The following is a 14,863-nucleotide window of genomic DNA, read 5'->3' on the forward strand; positions in this document are numbered from 1 at the left end:
ACAAACAACCCAGTCCAAAATGGGCAGAAGACCTAAATAGACATTTCTCCAAAGAAGATATACAGATTGCTAGCAAACACATGAAAGGATGCTCAACATCACTAATCATTAGAGATATGCAAATCAAAACCACAGTGAGATATCACCTCACACTGGTCAGAATGGCCATCATCAAAAATCTACAAACAGGGCTTCCCTGGTGGTGCAGTGGTTGAGAGTCCACCTGCCAATGCAGGGGACACGGGTTCATACCCCGGTCCAGGAAGATCCCACATGCCGCGGAGCGGCTGGGCCTGTGAGCCATGGCCGCTGAGCCTGCGTGTCTGGAGCCTGTGCTCCGCAATGGAAGAGGCCACAACAGTGAGAGATCCACATACCGCAAAAAAAAAAAAAAAAAATCTACAAACAATAAATGCTGGAAAGGGTGTGGAATAAAGGGAACCCTCTTGCACTGTTGGTGGGAATGTAAATTGATACAACCACTATGGAGAACAGTATGGAGGTTCCTTAAAAAACTACAAATAGAACTACCATATGACCCAGCAATCCCACTACTGGGCATATGCCCTGAGAAAACCATAATTCAAAAAGAGACTTGTACCACAATGTTCATTACAGCACTATTTACAATAGCCAGGACATGAAAGCAACCTAAGTGTCCATTGACAAATGAGTGGATAAAGAAGATGTGGCACATATAAACAATGGAATATTACTCAGCCATAAAGAGAAAAGAAATTGAGTTATTTGTAGTGAGGTTGATGGACCTAGAGTCTATCATACAGAGTGAAGTAAGTCAGAAAGAGAAAAACAAATACCGCATGCTAACAAATATATATGGAATCTACAAAAAAAAATGGTTCTGATGAACCTATGGGCAGAACAGGAATAAAGACACAGATGTGGAGAATGGACTTGAGGATATGGGGAGGGGGAAGGGTAAGCTGGGATGAAGTGGGAGAGTAGCATTGACACATATACACTGCCAAATGTAAAACAGATAGCTAGTGGGAAGCAGCTGCATAGCACAGGGGGATCCTCTTGGTGCTTTGTGACCACCTACAGGGGTGCGATAGGGAGGGTGGGAGGGAGATGCAAGAGGGAGGAGATATGGGGATATATGTATATGTATAGCTGATTCACTTTGTTATACAGCAGCAACTAACACACCATCGTAAAGCAATTATACTCCAAAAAAGATGTTAAAAAAACCCCCATAAAACAGTCTTAAGGGAGATTCTGGTGGTTTGTTGACATGAACTCAGCTCCTCTTTCCTTCGCCCTCAGCTCTAAGCTATCTGCCTTTCAAGAGCCTAATGGCTGCTGGCTTCCATGGGAAGCTAGGGAGATGTTAGGTCTCAGGCTCTGTTGAGGTTCTAGCAGAGGGAAATTAGTCTGATGCTTTTTCCTTTATGGGAAGGGTAACGTCCTCAGTGGATGTTCCAAAATGCTGGGAGGTCAGAGATCTGTAACTCTCCAGACAGAAGACAATGTTGGCCCAGATCTTCTTACCTTCACACGGCCAAACCAAAGCTGTGCGGGAACACTGGATCTCCCTGTTCCTCAGGCTGTGGGATGTCTGAGAGCAGGGAGGGGGTTTCCTTCAAGACCAGCAGCAGGGTCTGGCAGGCTCCTGTAGTTAGAGATAGCTTCATCTTTCAAGGTCTGTGAGATTCTTTTCATTTAGCATCTGAGCTCCAATGAGTTGACATAGAAAAATAGCCCACACAATAACTGAGAGAAAAGCAGTCATTAGAACAGACACACCACTGATAGAGTGCTGTTGAAGGAGATGGTGACATTTTGAATTAAGATTCAAGACTAGAATAAAAAAATTCTTCCTATAATTGAAAATGTGGCTTCCAAAATAAAAAAAATTCAGGAAAAGAACTGTGGGAGAGGACAGTCTCTATTGAAACTGAATCAGTGGTCTGAAACATCAAGTGCTAAGAAATATCTCAAAGCATAAGGCAAAGCGAAGTGAACCTCAAAAGGAAATGGAAGTCAGGTCCAAGGGACCTAACACCTATGGAATTTCAAAGGGAGAAGAAAGAACAATTAGAGATAAGGCAATAAGTAAAAATAATCAGTATAAAAATTTCCCTATTTTAAGACCTAAGTCTGCTAAAATCCCTGAATGCCAAGGATACAGGGGAAATTCTCACATGTTTCCAAGCACTTATGAACAAATTATCTAAAAAAACCCATCAGACTTCTTATTTGCAACAATGGAGCTAGAAACAAGAATGTACTAGTATCTGTAGATTTCTCTCAGAATAGGACCACAACCAAAGAATTCAATACCTGGACAAGTATGAAAGAAAGGTATTTGAAGATATACAAGAAAGAGTTTACTACTTATGCACCTCATCAGAGGCAAATCTACAAGAAAAGGCTTTAACCAAATAAGACACAGGCCAGAATAGAAATTTCAAAATGGAAAAAGATAAAGACAGAAATAGAACTGGAGCGTAGGAGAGAAAGAATGTTGAAAGAGAAAGAATGTTGAAAGAGGAAGAAAGTGAAAGTATTCTAAACCTTATTGAAATGGAAAAGGAGGAAAATAGAATCTTGGTAAGGAAAGTAATTAATATCTGGCTCTCATATAATAGCCCAGTAATACTATCTGATTATGAGAACAAGAGAAGGGGAGATAACCATTTATGAAAAACAAATTAAAAGATGGTATAACTTGCAAATAAACAAGGGGAAAGAGGAATGAATAAAACTTGATCAGACAAGCAAGCATAAAAAAGGTAAAGGTTTCCCCTTATCCCACTTATCATAATGTGGTGTGACAAGTAAGTAAAAAATAATATGGAAAGAGCAATGTGATACATATCAAGCATTACATAAAATGTGATAGACTCAAATTCTATTATTACAAAAGTCTGTTACAGTTTTTTAAAAAAGAGCAGAATTTTGCTCTTTGCAAAATACATACTTAAAATACAGTAATAAAAGGGATTTGAAAATAAAAGAACCATAAAAACCAAAACCAAACAAAACATTGGAAATGCATAGAAAGACATCAAGAGAGGAAATATTAATGGCAGACAAAGTGGAATAGGAGGATAAAAGCACCCAATAGGATAAGGACAGACATTATAAATTGATTAAATGCACTGTTTTTAGCAAATAAAATAAGAAACTAAATATACAAACAAAACTTTTAGGATTACAAGGGGACATTTTATTTCTATGAAAAAAAAAATAAATGAAAGAACATGATAAAAATACAATTGTACTGAATTTTTCAGTATATTTCCAAGAATTCGAATAATTTAATAGACTTCCCCCGCAAAAGCTATAGAGAGGATATAGAGGAAACGAATAATGCAATTTATAAATTTGATTTAACATATTAATATAGAACATTTTATTTCTTGAATACGATATATAAAAACATGTTTCCACAGAATATTTCCAAAAATCAATCATGTGCTAGGCAAAAAGAAAACCTTAACAAATTCAAAGTAGAGCGCTTACACGTTATGTTCTCTCATTACAGTCCAATAAAGTTAATTGGAAATTAAGAAACACACAATGAGATAAGCCTGGTATGAAAGAGAAAATTAAAGAATTGTTTTAGTCTCTCTGGGCTGTTATAACAAAATATCACAGATTGAGTAGCTTATAAACAACAAAAATTTATTTCTCACAGTTCTGGAAGCTGGAAGTCTAATATCACTTCTGGTGAGGGTTTTATTCCTGGTTCATAGCAGGCACTTTCTCACTGTGTCCTCACGTGGTGGAAGGGACTAAGGATTTTTCTAGGACTCTTTTTATAAAGGCACTAATCTCATTCATGAGGAATTCACCCTCATAACTTTAGCACCTCCCAAAGGCTCCACCTCCTAATACCATTATCTTTGGGGATTAAGATTTTAACATATGAATTTGGGAGGGGACATAAATGTTCATACCATAGAAGCAATGGAAAAACAAACAATTTGTACTAAAATAATGGGGAACAGCAAAGGTGAACTTAGAGGAAAATGTGTTGCCCTTAGGTATGGAAGCAGAAATGTAAAAATAAAAGAATTAAGTACTTATCTTAATGAATCCAGATAAGAACATCAATAAAAGCAAAACAAAAGTAACTTTGAAGAGAGAATTAATATTGATAAAAGCTGAAATTATTAAAATAGATGAAATAGCAGAAAAGAATAATAAATTCAAAGATTGATTCTTTAAAAAGACCAATAAAATAAATACAATGTGAGCCTGATAAGAAAAGAGAATGCAATAAAAATTAGACAAGATTAATAATGTGAAAGTAGAAAGAACTTAAAAGAATTCCAAGTAAATACAGTGACTCTAAAGCAGTATTAAAAGAACAAGAACCTAGAAGAAATGAATACTTTCCTAGGAAAATATACATGATCACAAATGAGATAGAGGTGAAAACTTGAATAGACCAATTATTACAGAAAAGATTGGAAAAGTGATAAATGATCTCCTATCAAAAAAGGCAGCAGGCAGATGGATTCACAGGTGAATTTTTAATCTAACCATTAAAGAATAGATAATTCCAATATTATTTAAACTATTGTGGGTCTTAGAAAAGGATTGAAAGTTCTCCAGTTAGTTTTATGAGACCAGAGCACCTCCAATACTGATGCCAAAGAAGGAATGCAACAACAACAACAAAAGTGCAGGCCATTTCATCTATGACTATAAATGCCAAATGTTTAAATAATATATTAGAGAACATAATAGAGGAGTGAATCAAGTGAGTGATACACTATGACAAAACAGTCTTTTATTAGAGAAATGAAAGGGCAGTTCAATTCCAGGAAGTCTACCTACATATTGATTACATTAAAAATTAAAGGGAAAAATCCCAACCATTATCAATAGGTGGTGAAAAGGCATCAGACAAAGGTCAAGCAACCAATGCCAAGGGAAACTTGAAGCAAAATAGGAATAGAAGGAAATTACTTATAATAAAGAGAAGCCCACAAATAAACATTATCTTAAATGGCAAAAAATATATCTTTCACTTAAAATCAGGAATCAGACAGACATCACTGTAATCACTTGTATTGGTGATTCTAGCAAATGTAAGTAAAATAACTAGTATAAATAATGGAAAAGGAGATAAAGTTCCTGATGATGATGACTGTTTTTTTAGAAAACCCAAAAGACTCTCATGAAAAAGCAAGTTATAAGAGAATCTGGTGTGTTGAATACAAAATAAATTACAGAAGTAACCAGTCTAGCTCTGTTCACGCAAAAGCACCTAAGAAAAGAAATGGGAAGAATATTTTACTCAGAGGACAAATGCTAGAAAATAATTTGGTGTAAGTTTAGTAGGTGCGGAACATATATGAACAAAACTATGAAAATATTCTTGGGAAATGCATGACAAAATATAAGCAAATGGAAAAGTCCATTATCATCCTGGATGGAATGACTTATTGTTACAGATATGTCAATTCTCCAAAAATTAATGCATAAATTTACACTGTGCTAATTGGACTCTTTTTTCTTGCACGAAAAATACCATATAATAATTGAAAAGAGTCTTAAGTTCCAGATATCTACATATAATAGTAATTGTGAGTGAGTATAATCTTTAACTTAAGGCTTTTTGAAGAATTTTCAGAATGATCAAAACAATACTGAAAAAGACTCTAAACAATTTAATAAATACACTTCAGTACAAGAAATGTGAAATTATATATAGTAGGTTTTAAATACTAGTCTCCCATTTCCTTCTCAATAATTGGTAGGGTTAAGGGGCGAGTCTAGGAGACTGGATGTTTTTGTGAGCCCCAAGCTGTTCTTGTTTGTATGGACTGGTCAAACTTGGTTGTGCATTAGAATCACCTATGGTGCTTCATAAAAGTAGAGATTCTAGGGTCTCACCCAGGAGTTCCTGCAATCAGAATCTGTAGCAAAAGTGTAGAAATCACTAGCTAAGTCTATACTGCAATGGTCACTTCTTGTTTCAGGGTTTCTATTCCGAGCATGGAAACCTAATGGTTACCCAATGTTCCACTGAAACAGTCCATAGAAAAGGGTACAGTGTTTCCACTGGGAGGACTCTCATTTAAATCCTCTTTGTGAGAAATGATTCATTTCCTTTTAAGTATGAGAGTTGAAAATCGATTACAAAAAAAGAAAATAGATTTCCCATGGTAGACAAACATACGATGTGAAACTTGCTTTCTGTGTAGCAGGAGGCAGTAAAAGTATGTAGACAGTAACGTCATGTATTGGTTTGAGTTTGAAACCTGGCTTTGCTTTTTTCCAGCTGTGTTACCTTTGACAAATTAAACTTTAAGTATCTTCATCTAAAAAATGAGGATGAAAATAGTGCTTCATAGGATAATAGTACTTACTTTAAAAATAATAATGATTTAAAAAGTGTTAGCTAAAAGCAAATAAACAGAAATAATGATCTCAGGGGACCTGTAGGGTGGCCGCGGCTGTGGGGACTTGAAGTGGCATCTCGGTTCCCCGACCAGGGATTGAACCTGGATGGCGGCACTGCTTTGGGTCTCGGCCCTTTTGGGAAAGAATGTCAACAAAGAGATGGAAAATAGCCAAGCAGGTAAAGTGCTTATTAAGAGAGGAATACGTGCGGATAGACACATGGGTGGGCTCAGTAAGAGTTGTACCTTTGGGAAGTTTAGATCATTTATAAGGGGGCAGTCTTCCGGGTCTTTGTTTTCCTCTGGCCAATTGTCTTGCTTTGACCCTGTACCTGATTTGTCTCAGGGTCCTCCCTATGTGCACGTGCATCCTTTAGCCAAGATGGATTTCAACTTGAGGGTCTCTGGGAAGTTAGCAAAACTTATTGTGGTCTGGTGCCCCCTCTCCTCAGGAAACTTTCTGTGCATGTGTAATTTGGGGCGTCTCCCTGACCCCAACAATGAGAAAGATGTGACTTCCTTATCTTTTATCCAAGCAGGGCTTAGCCCCTCTCTGCCTCTGCCATTACTGTTATCTTAAAGTGTTCACAGGAGACAAAGTCCAGCTATTCATCCTATTCCTGTTGTTATTTCTATCTGAAGTATAAATAGGAGGCTAGTTGTAAATTCTACAACTGGAACCCATTTATCTCCTGCCTCAATTACGCTAGTAAATACTCTCCTCGGCAAGAGTAGCTTGGAAGGTTAATGTCACCATACACCTTAGTATGGGGCCAACACATAGTAGGTACTTAATATTCTTGAATCAAGTTTCAACATGGTGTGGCTCACACTGTACTTTTATCAAAGGCATTAAGTATTTTCTTTCTCTCTAGCTCTCTTTTTATTAATATAATTTTAAGTGTAATATCATTTGAACATCCCCAGGTGATTCTGGTTTGTGAATACAAATGAATTCACCTTAATATCACTGCCTAAATAAGTTTTATCAATCACCTCCCTCTACCCGGGCTCCACCACTTAGGACTGGAAATCTTCAGTTGTTTCTCTCAGATGCTCAGGAAGAATTCCACTCCTGTTCTACTGGTCTGTGCTCCTCATCAAGTTATCTTGACCCTGGATTGGGCACTAGTGTCCTTTATGAGAATATGCCTTCTCTGGGTAGAGCCCTTCTTTACTGGTGACAAGGTACACAGAGGTCTGTGGCAGATTGGGTTGAGAGAATGACCCTCTCTCCAGTTCTGTGCTATACTTTGTCACCAGAGCCCAAAGTAATACTTCTTAAATCTGAAATCCCACAGTCATTTGCAAAAATGATTCCTCAGTCTCTGGCCCTAAGTTATTTCCCCAAAGGGCTTAAAACCCTTCAAAGACTCTGTGGGAGAGCAGGGAATGCAGGCACAACATCAGTCCCTCCATTCCTTTCGACAGTTTCCCAAGGCCTCTGGCACAAAATTTCTCCATCCTTCTTTATTCAGAAACACATGCTCCAAGATCATCAATGTATACGAACAGATGGCTGGAGCTGTCGCCAAGTCCATCAGATTTATAGATGATAAGGTTCTAAATCCCAGTTTGGTCTCAGGTGGCCCACCAAAGACCTTATGCTCCTTGCTTATATCTCTGTCAACCAGACAGAGAATTCTAATTCAAAAGGCATCTTGTCTACCTCAGTTCTGTTCCTTTGTTGTCTCCTTTGAAAGTGAAATATCTGTGCGTGGAGAGAAGAATCACACATTTCCGAGGCAGAGGCCATCCTGGCCCTGAGTCACAGCTGCCTGGCTTCACTGAGGATCTAGTGCCCCGGCTTCTCAGCAACGTAGAGCTCAGGGCATTTCTGTTGCACTGGTACTGATGTACGAACATCTATAACAAAAGTTAACATCATAACAATGGCACAACATAAGGTTAACAATTTAATTTCTTAATTTTCAGAAAGCTTCTTTAAGGTCATATGAAAGTTGTTAATGCCCTGTTAACTTCTTTAAATTCTAGTAAGGTATATAAGGAGGTATATAATGACATTAGGCTCATTAAAAAACTCTTTCTCCTACCTGGGATTGGAAGAATAATAGCGTAAAGTGTAATAGAGTAACAATTGTTTAAGTGTTGTGTAAAATGCCATATAGTGATTAACAAAAAAATAGTGAAGAATTCCTCCTCACCTTCACATGACTTTAATCATGCGTTTTTGAAATAGATGTTTTCAGTCTAGTTCTGGATGAAGTCCAGCTTCTTCTTTCTGATCCTTATTCCTAATCTCAGGGTGACGTCCAACTTAGATACTGAAGTGTTCCTTTCTCCACTATGAAACCTAGTTTTCACAAGGGAAGGATAAGCAAACTCATGTTCAAGTGCCAATCATGGGTGTGATAAGGCTTAGCCTGTGTTTCCCAGAGGCATTCTAGTGGAAAAGCGTTAGTCAAAAACTCCAGGTTGCAATGCCTGGTCTGCCACTCATTCTATGATATGTGAACCCAGCACAACAAACTCTGAGGCCAGTTTCTCTTTTTTAAAAGTAGCAGCTATATGGGGACTTCCCTGGCAGTCCAGTGGTTAAGACCTCATGCTTCCACTGCAGGGGCCACAGGTTGATCCCTGGTTGGGAAACTAAAATCCCTCATGCCCCGTGTTTGGTCCATAGCTGGTACTCAATTTATGTTAAAAAGTCTTGTTAATTTACTCAAAAGAGAACAAAGCCTTAATCCAGAGAAAACGGCTATTAACTGTGGAATTTCATATTGAGAAGAATCTGGTGGGCCTTTTTTGGTCTCCCTTAAATTATATTTTATAGGTAGTTGCCAACTCTGTTCTTTTTTTTTCTTTCTATAAGGAGAACAATACACTTGTCTCCATCTCCACCATGGTCTGACAGGAACTTGTTTCAGCCTGGTTGTGTCAGGGGCAGGGACCACAAAAGTGCTTTCACTAAAGTCTAAGGGATGTCACGTGTGGGGCGTCTCTTTCCAGTTACATAAAGTTCACTTCATATGAAGACACGATTCCCTCCCCATTCCCAAGACACTGATCTGTAAAATGGTGCACAATGACCCTCAAATAGTTGTGCATTTCTTTCATCATCTTGTATAGATCTATATGTTAAAGCGGTTTCCTAAATCTACATTTTCCATCTGCTGTGGTGCAACCTTTGCGGAGGAAAGGAAAACAGATATCAGACTGTCGCTCACTTCTCCGTAACTACAAAGCACCTACAGGATGGGGGCACCACTTGATTTTATTTTCTAACTTTTAAGCTGGCTTTGGATAAATACCCTTTTATTTTTTGTTCCACAGAGATGCTTGGATAAAAGATCTGAAGAGTCCCTTCAAGGGCTCCAGACGGCCCGCTCTGTTTGGTGGTAATACATCAGTGGTGAGCTCTGCAGCAGGACTGGCGCCCCGGGGTCCCGCGCTGGAGCAGCAGGGGCACGAAGGCAGGGCTCCGGCCCAGCGCCCTTTCACATCTCCTTAGGAGGGGACACCGCCCAGGCGCCCGCGTTGCTAGGTCTTCTGTTTGCCGGCTTCTAAAAGAACCCAGAGCGGGACCAAAGCAAACCGGGAGGGGGGCCGGAAAAGCTAAAGCACCTTCTCAGTCGTCAGTAGGGAAAAGCGGACGCTCCTCGGTTGGCCCTTCCCGCCCGTAGCCATCCCGGAGAGGGGCGGGGTGCTGAGGAGCCCCCTCGTCCTTGGTTCCTCCCAACCGTCGCCGGCCCCGGCGCCCTCGCTCCCGCTCCGCCGCGCACGTCGCGCACCCCCGGTTGCCGCCCGCGAATGGTCTGGCCCGTCGGTAGCCACCACCCCTTTGGCAACGACCCCTGTTCCAGCTGCTCTGGGTCGAGCGCCAGCGCCCAGAGCTGTGGCTGCCGCGGGCGGTGGGTGGGTGGGAGGGCGGGCGGAGGGGAGCAGCCGACGTTCAGCGCGGGCTGCCGGGCCCGGGGCAGCTGCGGTGGGAAGCCGAGGCGCGCGGGAGCCGTGGAGGGACCGTCCGCAGCCCGGAGGCGAGGACCCGGGCTGGGTTTTCCTTACCCCGGTGAGTACCTGCTGCCCCGATCCTCCCTGACCCCCTTTCCCTGTCCCCACGCCCCCGAGGTGTCGGCCCCCGCCCGGACGGTTACTGCTCCGGGGACACTGGCCCCCGCGGGAGCAGCGGCACGGGGAGCTGCTGCTGTTGGTGCTAATGATTCAGCACCATTCGCGCCCTGAGAGATTTGGGCAGAATGGGGGAGGGGGGGGCGAGGTCAGTTGCTGCTCTCTCCTCAGCTTCTGGGTTCCAGATGAACGACCCCGGCGGGCGAGGTCGGGTGGGGGGAGCTAGGAGGCTCCCTGCTGGCTTGTTCTGTGATTCCGTCCTTTTCCCACATCACGGTACAGACCTCCGTGAGTGTGCGGTGCAGTATTCAGTGTGTCTTTTTCGCACAGGCGAGTGAAGTCTAGGGCCCTTTTCTACACCTGTCATTTTTTCTACTTCTTCCTCGGTTGGATGCCCAATTCGTGCCATCATTCGTGCAACTTGACATCGCGTTGCATCCCCCGCTAACGTGTGAGAAAGATGCTGTATCCAAGCTGTCTTGTATTCAGAGTGGGTTTGATTGGTCTTGACATAGTAGGAAAAGATTTAAGGGAGGTAGGAAATAATACTTTCAGAGCCCAGGCACTTTATGTATACGTACATATATATATATATATATATATATAAATAATTTCATTAAATCATGACAACAACTCAGAACCAAATGTACAAAGTGAAGAGCGGGGAAGTTAAATTAAGTGCTCAAGGTCACAGCATAGGTATTTGGATATGAGATGCCCTGATCCCAAAGCCCACGAACCTTCCACTGTATTAAAGAGTTGTGTATCCAAGTGTGTCCAAGTTATATGTACAGGTATATGATTTATTACATATTAAACATAGTATTAATTATCATAGAAGTAATCTCAAACAACAGCAACAACCTGTAAACTTCCTGTGTATGGAATTATCATTCTTTTAGTGTGAAAGTAGGAGCATTCTTTGAATTATATGAAAAAATATACTATTTTCTTAGAAAGCATATGCCAAAATGTAGTATCTGGACCACACTGCATAGGAGAGCTAGGTCATAACAGGAGCTGTTCAACACTTTTTTGGCAGTGATAGATGGTGAATGCTTTGTGCTTTGGCATAGCAGGTGATAGCTCCATTTTACAGACGAAGGAACTGAAATACAGAGAAGGTTCAAGATTACACAGCTAGCTAGTGGTGGAATCTGGACAAGCATTGACTCTTACACAAAACATGTGTTGTAGCAAAGTGTAGCTCTGTATAGTGGAAGACTGTATTGATTTGTTTTTACCCTGCCCTTCAGAGTCAACAGTTATATTGACCTTGTATGCTCTTTCTATAAAAATAATGGATGCTAGGTTTTTCTTTGTTCCTTGTTTGGCTATTTGATTTGCTTTCATTTACGATTTATGTATTTTCTCTTAAGATATGCAACTCTTGTTGATGTTTCAGGAAGCAGGTTGCTATAGTACAAATGCTCATTATCTCAAAGTACTGGACTAGTATATGAGGGCAGGTAGGATCATAGTCATCTTAGTCCACCATTTCTAAAGTATTTAACCATTTGCATTGGAGAATTCTTTTTTGAGTTGATGAGGATATTGATAGACTAAAGGGATAAAATGGAGGCACAAATTTACATTTGTTGTTCAGACAAGGCTGTTAAGAGAAGTAGGGTCTTGAGATGAGTCTTAAGTTTGATTTCTAGGAGGTCATTTCTTTTTGTTCTTTATATGGCTATAGACCATACCCTGACCTCAGGGAGGCCTCTTGTGGTCCAATCTGTTTAACCCCAAAGGAGACAGCAGAATTGGTATAAATGAATAAGCAAAAATACAATCCCACTGCTATTTAAAAAAAAAGGAAAGTGCATGTTCTAGCGTTGGAGGGTCAGTAGGAGCATTTTAAAACAGATGCAATACACTTTATTTAGATAACATCACTGAGTATGAATATAATACCAACTTGGCTTTGGAACTGTATTCTCTCTCTCTCTTCCCTTTGTGTGTGTGTGTGTGTTTGTCAAATGACTACTATCTGCAGACCATCTAAATTCTAAAAGTCTAGCTGGGGAAACTAAAAGTCTAGCTGGGAAAATATTTACCTACATATGAGCAATTAACCAAATAGGTAGAGGAAAAATGTAGTGCAGACTTAAGTGCCACATGAACACCTTAAGAAGAAGGAGAAATAGTAATGGCTAGGGCCATAAGAGGATCAGGAAAGTCTTCATGGATGGAAGTGTACTAAATCACTCTCTGAGAGATGGGAAGGCTTTTAGTAGGAAAGAGAAAGCCAGATGAAGAAGTTCAGCAGAGAAGTGGTCATGTACTGTTTGGATGCATGGTGACAAATTAGGAGGAACCTTGCGTATCAGGCAGTGAAATCTGCTCCTTATTGGGTAATCATAGGGAGCTAGTGTAGGTCACTGAGCAAGCCAAGTTTCTCTTTGGCTTGTCTTGCTCCATATTCCTTGTTCCAAGTGCCGTTTGAGAAAATGTTATATTTCCTGGGTACTGATATTAAAAGTACTAACCCAGAAAGTTTTCTATGCAAGTAAGATTTTTCCTCTTCCAAGGAGGTTTGCCTTTTTAAAAGCTTTCCCCCTTTCATTATAGTATTACAAACAATTTGGAAACTAAGAATATATTAAAAAAATCACCGTAATCTTACTAACTGAAGACAACCACTATTAACATACTGATGTGTTTCCTTCCACTCTTTTTTCCGCACATAGTTTTAATCATGCTGTGTATATTACTTTTTATACATTTTTACTTTGAATTTTATAACAGTAATTTTCACTTAATTACAATTTGACAGTGAACATTTAAAATGCCTACATAAGTTTCCGTGAGGTAGATGTGCCATAAATTCCTAATCACTCCTCATTGGCACTGTATTTTTTTAAAAAAATTTATTGCAGTATAATTGATTTACAATGTTGTGTTAGTTTCAGGTATACAGCAAAGTGAATCTGTTATACAAATACATAGTCATTGTATAATAAATAACACTGTGATGAACATCTTTGTTCATAAGCTCTTTTCTAAATTTTAGAAATTAGTTCCTTAGGATAGAGTCTCAGAAATAAAAGTTCTGGGTTAAAAGGTATGAATTCTTGTTTGACTTTTTTTAAAAAAATTGAGCTATAATTGGTATATAACATTTTATTAGTTTTGGGTATATAACGTAATTTAATATTTGTATATGTTGCAAAATGATCACCACCGTAAGTCTAGTTAACATCCATTACTACACATAGTTACAGATTTTTTTTGTGATGCTTACTTTGACTAAATTTTATGCAAGTTTTAAAACTCTACTGGATTCTGTATTCTTTGGAGCATTAGCATATTAAGTACAGGATATTTGCATGTTAATAATTAATAACACTCCTGTCTGTGACTCCTCAGATTATACTATTTCAGGCAAACTTGTCTTTTGATTAGAAAGATTAGTTAAATCATGGATACTGGGAGAAAGGCAGGCAGTTGGGGCCACTGAAGAGAGAAGATGTAAATAATGGAGGACAGGTTTGGCGAGAGTGAGCAAGAGTTTGTAGCCAGAGAAGGGGCTTGTGTGATAGACTACTTTCTGGTCCTGGTGTTGTATTTGTGGACGTCAACTCTCTCCTTTACCGTGCCCTTCCCTCAGGAATCCACCCCTATCCTCCACACAATATCTGTCTCTTTCAAACTTCTTCCACCCTTCTGTATCAGGTTCCCAGGTCTCAGCTGCAGTATCCCGGCAGTGCAAGGCTTATGAACTCACTATCGCGTTCTAATTTGGAGAATCCACATAGGTAAGCACAGGAATTCCAGACCTCCTTCAGTTCTCAGCAGTAGCCCAGGTTACATGGTGCAAGAGTGTCTGGTGGACATTGAAGACTCTCGCCCTCTCCCACGTGCACATTGCCAGAGATGGCCTTTGAGAACAGCAGCCGCTGGGGAGTCGCCTAAGGTTTCCAACATGCCCTGCCGGCATTCGGGTGTCCCCTCCTCTCGTTCCCAGTATTTCTCGACCAGAGGAAATTCCCCTCATTGAGGAGAGACAGTGTGCTTCAGTGTCCCACCAGTTGTAGGATTACATGACGCTACCTCCTTGGACAGGTACATTGGCCAGGCCTCTGCCTTGCTTCCCCAGGCTCTCACCTGGGTTTCCTCTGGATCCCACCCCCGTTCTCCTTGGAATTTGAGGCCAGGGAGCCACTGAGGCAGGGAGGCCATGAAGTGTCTCTGAGAACCAGTGGAAGGGGAGTTAGGGATACGGAAGTGCCTCGAGGGCACAAGTAGTTAGCAGAGAGGCAGGCACTTGGAATATATCATCAGTTTGGGGAGATGTGAAAGGAAACAATGAAAACTGAAGCATCACTTTACAAACCAAAAATAGCCTCCGTCTTTTTAGGACCTGACAGATGATTTCTGGTGGAAATTGG

At 40.3% G+C, this 14,863-nt stretch overlaps 1 protein-coding gene across 1 annotated transcript in view; it reads left to right on the plus strand.

Annotated features, from left to right (window-relative positions):
* Positions 1-10,352: 10,352 nt before the first annotated feature.
* TTLL7 (tubulin tyrosine ligase like 7) overlaps positions 10,353-14,863 on the plus strand; it is a 152,837-nt gene continuing 148,326 nt past the window's right edge. The window contains exon 1 of the mRNA XM_082834727.1: positions 10,353-10,413. The gene's annotated coding sequence lies outside the window, so the exon portion shown is untranslated. The remainder of the gene's footprint in view (positions 10,414-14,863) is intronic.

The sequence above is a fragment of the Leucopleurus acutus genome, assembly GCF_964270905.1.
Source record: "Leucopleurus acutus genome assembly, chromosome: 2".
NCBI lineage: Eukaryota > Metazoa > Chordata > Mammalia > Artiodactyla > Delphinidae > Leucopleurus > Leucopleurus acutus.